The sequence below is a fragment of the Curcuma longa genome, chromosome 20 (assembly GCF_044706935.1).
Source record: "Curcuma longa cultivar G26 ecotype Majalengka, Jawa Barat chromosome 20, ITB_CL_G26_1.1, whole genome shotgun sequence".
Classification (NCBI taxonomy): Eukaryota; Viridiplantae; Streptophyta; class Magnoliopsida; order Zingiberales; family Zingiberaceae; genus Curcuma; species Curcuma longa.
This window is the reverse complement of record NC_133880.1, coordinates 4,362,731-4,375,612: the sequence shown is the minus strand read 5'-3', so window position 1 is coordinate 4,375,612 and position 12,882 is coordinate 4,362,731. Positions and strand designations below refer to the sequence as shown.

The 12,882-nt window shown below is 38.7% G+C and overlaps 1 pseudogene; it reads right to left on the bottom strand.

Moving 5' to 3' along the window:
- Window positions 1–852: 852 nt before the first annotated feature.
- On the bottom strand, window positions 853–11,400 carry LOC141813755 (E3 ubiquitin-protein ligase CHIP-like; annotated as a pseudogene).
- Window positions 11,401–12,882: the final 1,482 nt, after the last annotated feature.

The following is a 12,882-nucleotide window of genomic DNA, read 5'->3' as shown; positions in this document are numbered from 1 at the left end:
GCACTCATAGCCGAGGCTAGGCATAGGTGCATTAAGATGCAATGTCGTTGGCCTCAAATTTCAGGATTTCAAAGATGGAACAGAACTATTTTCTACCAAGTGGAAAAGGATTACCTGGATATGTTTCAGTCCTCTTGCCTGTGAAAATACAATAGGATGACTGTTGGCATGTTAATAGAAGCATTCAACTCCTTTCTCAATTCATTCTATTTCTCTAGACCATATTGATAAAATACTTGGCATTTCAGGTGCCTGACCACCTTTGCTATAAGATTTCACTACATCTCCTCCAGGATCCTGTAATCACGCCTAGTGGTGTAATATATGAAAAAGCTATGATAATGCAACATTTAGATACGGTAATCTGCAAGTTACTGTCAGTAGAGCTTCTGTTATTAACTGGATGGAGGCTGAGTTCAAAGATCTGTAGGGTGGCAACTTTGATCCATCAACTAGAGAACCATTGGAACGAAACCAGTTGGTACCAAACCGAGCAATCAAGGCAGCAGTGCAAGCCTATCTGGATGAGCATCCTTGGGCTTACAAGACAAACCAATGATCATTTCCTAAATCTTATGGGAGAACATCAACTAAAAGATGTACACTAGTCGTTCCCACTTTCCTTCTTTTGTCTGTTTCAAGGTCTTCGAGTAAATGGTTTCCAAGGAAGAAGCATCTGCATCCAACTTGAACAATCTTATTTGTTATGCTCGGAGCTTTGAAAGCAATTTGGAACTTTGGATCAAAAGAAAAAGAGAAAAATAAAAGTGAAACAGACAAAAGAAGGAAAGTGAGAACATGGAGTAGTGTACATCTTTTAGTTGATGTTCTCCCATAAGATCTAGGAAATGATTATTGGTTTGTCTTGTAAGCCCAAGGATGCTAATCCAGATAGGCTTGCACTGCTGCCTTGATTGCTCGGTTTGGTACCAACTGGTTTCGTTCCAATGGTTCTCTAGTTGATGGATCAAAGTTGCTACCCTACAGATCAAAGAACTCAGCCTCCATCCAGTTAATACACAGAAGCTCTACTGACAGTAACTTGCAGATTACCGTATCTAAATGTTGCATTATCATAGCTTTTTCATATGTTACACCACTAGGCGTGATTACAGAATCCTGGAGGAGATGTAGTGAAATCTTACAACAAAGATGGCCAGGCACCTTTGTTCTCCCATAAGATCTAGGAAATGATTATTGGTTTGTCTTGTAAGCCCAAGAATGCTAATCCAGATAGGCTTGCACTGCTGCCTTGATTGCTCGGTTTGGTACCAACTGGTTTCGTTCCAATGGTTCCCTAGTTGATGGATCAAAGTTGCTACCCTACAGATCAAAGAACTCAGCCTCCATCCAGTTAATACACAGAAGCTCTACTGACAGTAACTTGCAGATTACCGTATCTAAATGTTGCATTATCATAGCTTTTTCATATGTTACACCACTAGGCGTGATTACAGAATCCTGGAGGAGATGTAGTGAAATCTTACAACAAAGATGGCCAGGCACCTGAAATGCCAAGTATTTTATCAATATGGTCTAGAGAAATAGAATGAATTGAGAAAGGAGTTGAATGCTTACTTCTGTTGGCATGTTAATAGATGCGGTTTCTCGAAACACTTCATCAAGGAGTTTAGTTGCTCAATAAGATCATTCCCTGTTTCATTAGACGCTTGAAAATCATGGAGAAAAATGATATTCTCTCAAAGCTTTTTCGCAAAATTCCCTGGAACATAAATGAATGTTTGGTTTATACTTTATACTAAAACTTGATCAAACCTGATATCCTGCACTGGAAAGAAATTGAACCTGGTAACTCAATGGTTAAATAACTGCCACGTACTTGAGACTTAACAGCTTCAAATCACGCTTGCTGGACAAGAATTCCCATTCTCTGTATTTTGCTTTGGCAAGAATTCTACGGATCTCCATCACTTGCTCACTTTGTTGATTATCATTTCCTTCAATATCCAAGGCCTATATAGCAAAGTAACTGTACTTACTGAAATAAAAGCACCAATGAAATCGAAGACAATTTTGAAAAACATAAAACTGAAACTGATATTCTACGAGTATACTCATGATTATTGACTATTTAATTATAGTACAAAAGAGAAAAAACACCTAAAAAATTAGAATTGCACTTCTGATCCATTGCACTTTTGATCCTCTAAACAGCATCAGCTAGAATTGCTTATCTCAATTAAAAAAAGTTATGCTGATATCATCATATATCCGGCTAGAAGTTATGTTGTATATTTCATTTAATACTGAAAATTCTAAAATCTCAGCTCTATTGTCTTGATATTAAGCATAATGTGTCTTGCATCTCAGTCAAATTGATCCACTGACTATATGTAATAATCTCCTTTCTATTGAGCATGTCTGGAATTTTAGCCTGAAAACCAAATAACTAAAAATATGATATCAATTTGTTCTTCCTCAACTTGAACACTGAAAGAACTGCAATCATTGATGAGGTCACAATGGTAGGTCAGTGTCAAACTATTAATTTTCAGATGTGTTTCTTTTCTTGTCATTCCCACATGTCAATGAATGCAGATCTTGGCCCGGTAAATTGCAAAGACACTATTATATTTGATACTACAAGGAACTTATTTAGGAACAAATCTTACTTTCCTGTGTTAGCATCTTCTCATATATTCAGAGCCGGTCCTGAATGTACAAGGGCCCTGGGCGAAATTATAATTTTTGGGCCCTGATATAAAATTACACTGCTAAAAAATCCTTTATTTGTACAAAAACAAACACAGACAGTTTTAGTGAAGCATTTAATGATTTTAATATCTAATCCATTATTCTTAAAGTTCTATATTTGTAACCAAGGCTAAACCTTCTTTTCCATACAATCTGAAGCTCTCGTGCATAGATTGCTGCCTTCAGTTGCTATGTGGTTTGGATGGTTATTGCATGTTGTTTTCCCCTTTCGAAGCAGTAAAACCTATAAGCATCGACCAATAAAAAAATACATAGGTAACTCATTTAAAATGTGTTCGTAATGCATCTGATCGTTGATCCTTGCACTGTTCTTCTACTCTGTTGATCCATAAAAAGATTAATTTTGAACTGAACAGAAAGTAATTAAAATAATAAATAAAAAAATATAGTTTCATATGGAAAATAAACTAGAACTTAGATAATATTTCTTTAGAAAAAAATAACATCTGATCGTTGACATGTTTGTTTGGCTTTAACGGGACTAAATCACAAAGTGCTGCTTGAATATATGGTTATAAATCAATTGAAATATATTTGTTAGCAAATTTAATACCATACTTTATTAACCGCTCATTTAGATTTATTAACATTAAAATGATTTCCAATATAGCTTTAAGTTCGGCAAAAAAATGAATGTATCTGTACACTTTCAGGCTAGAATCTTTAAACATTCATTAGTGAAGCTAAGAACTCAGTATCTAAAACCATCAGACCAATGACACATAATGCCATTTTTTTCTAATCACTTGGTAAACTTTCTGAGACTCTATCTGAAACCCTAAATTGCCTACAGTTTAGGAATTACACAGGAAGATCACTAAGACGCTAAATGTAAAATGTAATTGCTAATCACAAACTATAAAAGTACTACAGAAGAAATCGGCGCCATACATACCTATGCTGTGCAGAGTGCTGTGTGCAACAGTGCAAGGAGCGAACTCGACCAAAACTGGTGGTCCCACTGACCCACTCCCACCGACCGAGCGAGTGAGCGCCGGCCGCCAGCTTCGTGCAAAAGGAGAACCGGCCCTAATTAGTCCTAATAAATTCGAGGGCGTCTTTTATTAGTGAAATTGTTTAACAATGGCGTAATGAAAGCGCAGCAGGTCTGTTGGTATGGAAAGAGGAGTAATAAGCCCTAATTAGTCCGAAATTGTTCGTCAAATCAAAATATTTTTATATATTATGGTCAGATGATAACAGCAATTCTGTATCAGATGAGATGATAAAAAAAGATCCAACTTCATAAATGAAGTCAGCATTTTTTACTTTTAAAGAGGTGCATTCAACAAGAAATCTGCAATTAAAATCCCAGATATAAAAAAACTCAGATTTGTGCTTACTGTTGATGATGGTGAGATTTCATGAGGTTCTAAGCCATCGTTCTTTGCTGGCTCTCCATCTGTCGCTTCTTCATCCTCTGGGATTGCGTTCAATGTTACCAGCCTAACAGGATCTCTCTCTGATGACGGTAACTGATGGTTGTCGAACCCAATCGCCCCGTTGCTCCAAGGGGGCGATCCGCCACCGTCCCACCGACCGCGAAGCGAGAGAGAAGACTGAGAACGGGCGGCGGCTTCGTGAAGGAGGACGAATGCGAGCGACGGCTTCGATGTGATTGGCGTCACGACGGCTTCGTCCCGCTCCCTCCCGACTGATTCGTAACCCTAAACGGGTAAACCCGAATATAAAAATTAATAATACAGGTTTAAAAATTGGGCCCCTCTAGTTTTTGGGCCCTGGGCGGTTGCCTTGGCCCAGGGCCGGCTCTGCATATATTACCCGTTTCTAATATTGAACTTGTTAATTTTTAGTATATACGACTAAGTTAGCACTCAAGGCAGCTTGGGTAGATCACATTAGTTGGGTATTATCTGAGGGAAGTGTGAAGTATGGATGTGCATAACGGATGGACTTTGCCATCACCAGGTGATGAACCTATCACTTAATATTAATTTAATGTTGACCGCCTCCACTTACTGCTTTTCGCCTAGGCGGCAAGCAATGACTCAATCACCTACAACCTTGAACTACTTTTCAATAGCTTGATGGCGAACCCATTTTGTAGCTTCTTAAGTGCACTCTCTTGCCATTTTGAAAATTCACAAGGAAGCTCTTTCTTCTACTCAATACATGATTTGTTATATTTAGATATGATCCGGCTGGAATGACGTAGAGGAACACGAAGGAGACAGGGGTCCTCCAAGAGGACACGTGACAATGACGTGGCGTCGAATAAGGACCGATACTTTTAGGAGGGAAAAAGATGGGTAAAACCAACCTCCTCAGCAAGGAAGTCATCTCCTCAGTATCATGACCGGGAAGTCCCCAAGACTTCATCCGAAATACTCAACCCCTTCCTCTAGCTATTCTAACGTTCTCGCACCCGACTAACTAACGAACTGCCAACCGCATCTCGAGATCAGCACGCACCTCAATATACCAGATGAGCTCTTCGCAGCTTAGGCTAACATTCCACGTAAGCCTAGGACACACACTCTACGAACCGACCTCATTATCAGATCGGATACCTCATCTACCACTACATACTAAGTTCAATCAGGTACCATACGTCCCCCAGCAAACCTCCCTAAGAGGTTGGAATCAGGTTTGAGATATCCACCGAACTCCTTTGGACCTCGACACACCGTATTCAACACTCTACGACTTCCACAGAAGTGAGCTAACTCCAGAGGCCGATTTCGTGACTTGGTCCCGGTATCACATACCGACCTCATGGCATGGTCCTAGCCTCACGCCCCGACCTCATGACCTGGTCCCGATATCACATGCCGACCTCATGACTTGGTCCCGGCATCATATGCCGACCTCAGGACATGGATCCAATATTGATTCCTTCAGCCACAAAGCACGCAAAGAGCTCGAGACGGACCGAGCCCATCTCATCAACGCGGTTGAGAGTACCTTGCATCCGTGCATCTCAGCCGCACATATCGGCCATTCTCGACGCGGAGATGATATCAACGGATCGATGCGCTTATTTCTTCACCTAGCACCATAACTTATTTAAAAGAAGCGGTTTGTAAACCAAGTCTTCTTACTTGGTCCCGTGCAATCATAGCCCTTCAAAGTAGATAAGACACGCGGCTAAACCGTCTGATCTGAGGAATCTGTCACACGCTTGACCCAGCGATTCCGCCCTCTCCTCCAATCACAGGCACCAAGATCCGAAGGTATCGCTCCCTCCAGCCCTATATAAACCCTTCAGGTATGACATTCCATCCATCTTGAATTCTCTACACACATTTGTGTTCCCCTTTTCTAACTTGAGCGTCGGAGTTGCCACGTCGGAACTTTCCGGCGCCCAGCTAATCCGTGCGTTCAGTATCCCTCCTTTCAGGACCCTCTCCTTCGCTGTGAAAGAATCGGGTGACGCGGCATCTCCCCTGTCTGGTGGCGCGACAATCGTCGGCAAGGAGCCGGAACAAGATAGAAGCATCTTTCATTTACTTCACACTTGACTTATTCAAGTTGGTTATCAGGGGGAGTCTATTGACAATTTTGATAAAATAATAGTGACTATATGACTAAAAATAATGCCAAAACTAGACAAATAAGAGCACAAGTCAAAATACTAAGTCAAAAGCACTGAGATATACCACTGAAACAACCATTGTAACAGAAATAAGCAAAGGGAAACCGACTATGCTCACAACTCAACGGTTAAAACCATGAAGTATGGTTATGCAGATCCTTTAACACATTAAACTTTAACAAGTTTAATAACTGAAGTGGAAAATTTTGTATGAAATAGTTGATGTTTATCACCCTCGCTATCCTCCCCTAAACTGCAATTGCCAATTTCATTCAGCTACATGATTAACAAAAGATATTTCAAATCTAAACTTCAACAGATTAATAAAAATTGAATAATTTTCTTTCCCAATTCCACAAGGGTAGGATTTTTAATGATGACCACGTGACTGAAGACAAATGTAATGTAATTTTAAGGTACATAAGCTGAAAGGGGACATAGATTGTTTGACAAATTATGCAAAAAAAATCAAGTTCCACATTTGGCATCAATCCTGACTAGTCTAGAAACTATTCACAGTTATAGTTAGATAATACAAAGCTAACCTTCTCCAATTCTTTAATGCCTCCAGAAAAATCCTGCAACTCCACTAATGCAACTCCTAAGATATAGTGGGCCTGCATGTCAAATCTGGTTTAGAACAAACTAAGATATAAACATGTCTTTTAGACAAGTCCAAAATGGCAAGTAAGAAACATAGATACCAGATAAGGGTTAAGATACAAACTTTACTATTCAAATAAAAATATATATATTAAAATATATATATATATTTTTAAAAAGCAAGGAGACAGAATCACCTTGGAGTATCTACTGTCAAGTTCAATTGCTCTCCTTGAATCAGCCTCAACCTTAGTCCACTCTCTATCAAATCCAACAAGCATAACTGATAACAGTGCGCTAAAGAATAATTGATATTGAAAAAAAAGAAAAATTATACAGACCTCAATTTTCTATAGCAGATAGCTCGGTTTGCATAGTATTTTGCAATATTTGGACAAAGAGTAATAGCCTGAAAATACAAGTTATGCCAAGAAGAATTAAGGAGCGTAAACTAGATAGCCAAGTACAATATATGAAGAAAAATTGTAACCAAAAAGTGGAAAATTCATAAGAAACCAGAGCTTTGTATGATAATTTCGACACAAGATCTACCATACCTAAAAAATAAGGAAACAATGGAAATTCAAACCTTAAAAAAATAAAAAAAATCTGGACATGTAACACCCCCTCTTTCTTATACTAATAGGGAGATGTTACGTACTTTAAACTTTCCTTAACTTTTACTCATTAAATAAAATAACTCAAATATTTTTCTGTTTAACATGCGGAAGCAAAAAGAAACACATTAACTTCTTGGATAAAATAAACATTTATTTAATTTCTTGATCTTATTCCACGGTTCCGTCAACACTACACATCAAACACTTTCCCAGCTGCTCCTCTTTCCTAAAACTTTTCCTTTCCTTTATCTGCAGTATGAGGAATGTAAACTATAAATTCGGTCGTTAATTTAGCCACCGATTTTAATTCGGTCGCTATTTAGTGATGGAACTTGAAAATCGGTGTAAGTTTCAATGGCAACCTTGAAACGCTTTCTCCCGACTAAGATCTTGCCTGCCTCATTGAGACTCTCGGCTTCATCCGAGGCCGCCATCGACTTCTCCTCCGCCCACCAGATTAGGAAGCAGAGAAACACGATCGGAGTAGGGTTGCGGGACGGAGGAAGGGAACAAGAAATGCATACATAATGGACTAAAAAGGCAAGAACATCTTAAGGCGTTGATATCCAAGAAATGCACTCAAGAACATCTTAAGGTTTGCAAGCCCTAATCTTTGGATCTAGTTTAGACAGGAGACTTAATTTAACATATAGCTAGATATCAAAGCCTAAGCACAACGATGCACCCAAAAATAAATAACCATCAACAAACAACGCCCTCTCTTCGCTTTTATCTATCTCTTATAAACAAGATTTTTTTTTTGAAAAATCTGAACCAAATCCCAGCACTACAAAAATACCCTTAAATAACGACGGATTTAGCGATCGATTATAATTTCATCGCTAAATTAGCGGCTGATTTTCAAGTTCCGTCGCTAAATAGCGACCGAATTAAAATCGGTGCCTAAATTAACGATCGAATTAAATTCGATCGTTAATTTAGCCACCGATTTTAATTCGGTCGCTATTTAGCGACGGAACTTGAAAATCGGTGTAAGTTTCAATGGCAACCTCGAAACGCTTTCTCCCGACTAAGATCTTGCCTGCCTCATTGAGACTCTCGGCTTCATCCGTGGCCGCCATCGCCTTCCCCTCCGCCCACCAGATTAGAAAGCGGAGAAACACGATCGGAGTAGTGCTGTGGGACGGAGGAAGGGAACAAGGAATGCATACATAATGGACTAAAAAGGCAAGAACATCTTAAGGCGTTGATACCCAAGAAATGCACTCAAGAACATTTGAAGGTTTGCAAGCCCTAATCTCTAGATCTAGTTCAGACAGGAGACTTAATTTAACATATAGCTAGATATCAAAGCCTAAGCACAACGATCCACCCAAAAATAAATAACCATCAACAAGCATTCCCAACGCCCTCTCTTCGCTTTTATCTATCTCTTATAAACAAGATTTTTTTTTGAAAAATCTGAACCAAATCCCAGCACTACAAAAATACCCTTAAATAACGACGGATTTAGCGATCGATTATAATTTCATCGCTAAATTAGCGGCTGATTTTCAAGTTCCGTTGCTAAATAGCGACCGAATTAAAATCGGTGGCTAAATTAACGATCGAATTAAATTCGATCGTTAATTTAGCCACCGATTTTAATTCGGTCGCTATTTAGCGATGGAACTTGAAAATCGGTGTAAGTTTCAATGACAACCTCGAAACGCTTTCTCCCGACTAAGATCTTGCCTGCCTCATTGAGACTCTCGGCTTCATCCGAGGCCGCCATCGCCTTCTCCTCTGCCCACCGATTAGGAAGCGGAGAAACACGATCGGAGTAGGGCTGCGGGACGGAGGAAGTGAACAAGGAATGCATACATAATGGACTAAAAAGGCAAGAACATCTTAAGGCGTTGATATCCAAGAAATGCACTCAAGAACATCTTAAGGTTTGCAAGCCCTAATCTTTGGATCTAGTTTAGACAGGAGACTTAATTTAACATATAGCTAGATATCAAAGCCTAAGCACAATGATGCACCCAAAAATAAATAACCATCAACAAACAACGCCCTCTCTTCGCTTTTATCTATCTCTTATAAACAAGATTTTTTTTAAAAAAAAATCTGAACCAAATCCCAGCACTACAAAAATACCCTTAAATAACGACGGATTTAGCGATCGATTATAATTTTGTCGCTAAATTAGAGACTATTTTTCAAGTTCCGTCGCTAAATAGCGACCGAATTAAAATCGGTGCCTAAATTAACGATCGAATTAAATTCGGTCGTTAATTTAGCCACCGATTTTAATTCGGTCGCTATTTAGCGACGGAACCTAAAACCCTAAACCCTAAACCCTAAACCCTATAATGCTGCATTCGCTGAACCCTTACAGCAATCGTAAGAACGGCCATAAAAGCAAGGAGGCAGAATCACCTTGGAGTATCTACTGTCAAGTTCAATTGCTCTCCTTGAATCAGACTCAACCTTAGTCCACTGTCTATCAAACCCAACAAGCATAACTGATAACAGTGCGCTAAAGAATAATTGATATTGAAAAAAAGAAAAATTATACAGACCTCAATTTTCTATAGCAGATAGCTCGGTTTGCATAGTATTTTGCAATATTTGGACAAAGAGTAATAGCCTGAAAATACAAGTTATGCCAAGAAGAATTAAGGAGCGTAAACTAGATAGCCAAGTACAATATATGAAGAAAAATTGTAACCAAAAAGTGGAAAATTCATAAGAAACCAGAGCTTTGTATGATAATTTCGACACAAGATCTACCATACCTAAAAAATAAGGAAACAATGGAAATTCAAACCTTAAAAAAATAAAAAAAATCTGGACATGTAACACCCCCTCTTTCTTATACTAATAGGGAGATGTTACGTACTTTAAACTTTCCTTAACTTTTACTCATTAAATAAAATAACTCAAATATTTTTCTGTTTAGCATGCGGAAGCAAAAAGAAACACATTAACTTCTTGGATAAAATAAACATTTATTTAATTTCTTGATCTTATTCCACGGTTCCGTCGACACTACACATCAAACACTTTCCCAGCTGCTCCTCTTTCCTAAAACTTTTCCTTTCCTTTATCTGCAGTATGAGGAATGTAAACTATAAATTCGGTCGTTAATTTAGCCACCGATTTTAATTCGGTCGCTATTTAGCGATGGAACTTGAAAATCGGTGTAAGTTTCAATGGCAACCTCGAAACGCTTTCTCCCGACTAAGATCTTGCCTGCCTCATTGAGACTCTCGGCTTCATCCGAGGCCGCCATCGACTTCTCCTCCGCCCACCAGATTAGGAAGCGGAGAAACACGATCGGAGTAGGGTTGCGGGACGGAGGAAGGGAACAAGGAATGCATACATAATGGACTAAAAAGGCAAGAACATCTTAAGGCGTTGATATCCAAGAAATGCACTCAAGAACATCTTAAGGTTTGCAAGCCCTAATCTTTGGATCTAGTTTAGACAGGAGACTTAATTTAACATATAGCTAGATATCAAAGCCTAAGCACAACGATGCACCCAAAAATAAATAACCATCAACAAACAACGCCCTCTCTTCGCTTTTATCTATCTCTTATAAACAAGATTTTTTTTTGAAAAATCTGAACCAAATCCCAGCACTACAAAAATACCCTTAAATAACGACGGATTTAGCGATCGATTATAATTTCATCGCTAAATTAGCGGCTGATTTTCAAGTTCCGTCGCTAAATAGCGACCGAATTAAAATCGGTGCCTAAATTAACGATCGAATTAAATTCGGTCGTTAATTTAGCCACCGATTTTAATTCGGTCGCTATTTAGCAACGGAACTTGAAAATCGGTGTAAGTTTCAATGGCAACCTCGAAACGCTTTCTCCCGACTAAGATCTTGCCTGCCTCATTGAGACTCTCGGCTTCATCCGTGGCCGCCATCGCCTTCCCCTCCGCCCACCAGATTAGAAAGCGGAGAAACACGATCGGAGTAGTGCTGTGGGACGGAGGAAGGGAACAAGGAATGCATACATAATGGACTAAAAAGGCAAGAACATCTTAAGGCGTTGATACCCAAGAAATGCACTCAAGAACATTTGAAGGTTTGCAAGCCCTAATCTCTAGATCTAGTTCAGACAGGAAACTTAATTTAACATATAGCTAGATATCAAAGCCTAAGCACAACGATCCACCCAAAAATAAATAACCATCAACAAGCATTCCCAACGCCCTCTCTTCGCTTTTATCTATCTCTTATAAACAAGATTTTTTTTAAAAAAAAAATCTGAATCAAATCCCAGCACTACAAAAATACCCCTAAAAAACGATAGATTTAGCGACCGATTATAATTCCGTCGCTAAATTAACGACCAAATTTAACATCTTAAGGCGTTGATATCCAAGAAATGCACTCAAGAACATCTTAAGGTTTGCAAGCCCTAATCTTTGGATCTAGTTTAGACAGGAGACTTAATTTAACATTTCTTTTACATTCCTCTTCCCGGTTGCTTCGGGAACTACTACAACGGTGCGTTCGTCACGACGGCGAACCACCAGCTAGCAGCGACCGATCGAGGAAGAGGCGGCGGCGACGGCGCGCGTGGTTATGCCTTCTGCTGACATGTTTAATTACTGCTTGAAACCAGTGTTTTAAAAGGCGAAGGCGTTGAGCGAGGCGTTTACCGTCCGCCTACACGGGGCGAAGCCCCGAGGCGTCGGGCGTAAATCCCATAAATTTTTAATTTTTAAATATATAAAAATATGATATATATTATAAAATATTTTAAAAATATAAATAGATATAATAAAATTAAGAAAAATTATATAAACACACAATTATCGTTATACAATTCTAAATAATAATTTAAGAAACATACTTTTTCAATATCAATCATTTAAAAAATAAATAATTCTAAATTGAAATAAGCCCCAGCCATGTTAAGAAAATTTTCTATTTATTTGCTGAATTAATTTAAATTCTTTATAAGGAATAAAAAATTTTTACAAAATTGACTCCTGTAGGAGTCGAACCCACGGCCACAGGTTCCCAAGTCATACATGCTAATCGACTGCACTATGCAGTCTTGTTGTATAAATAACTTATTTAATTATTTATTTTAATGGCTTACGCTCTATTACATTGCCGAAGAGCCGTATTGGAACGCCTCGCCCCGGATCGCGCCCCGGGGCGCGCCTCCAAAACGCCTTTTAAAACACTGCTTTAAACCACAATGAGGACGACGACTAATCGACATTTCTAAGAAGCTTGTAATTTGTGGTGCAATCTAGTTTTGTCGGAAATGTGGTATGGATTATGATTAGTGTCAGCAAAGTGTAATCTTTGTTCTAAGTGCAATCTCGTAGTGTTTTTAATAAGAAAAAAAGATTAAAAAAGAAAAACAAAACTTAATTTTTGTGTTGTGA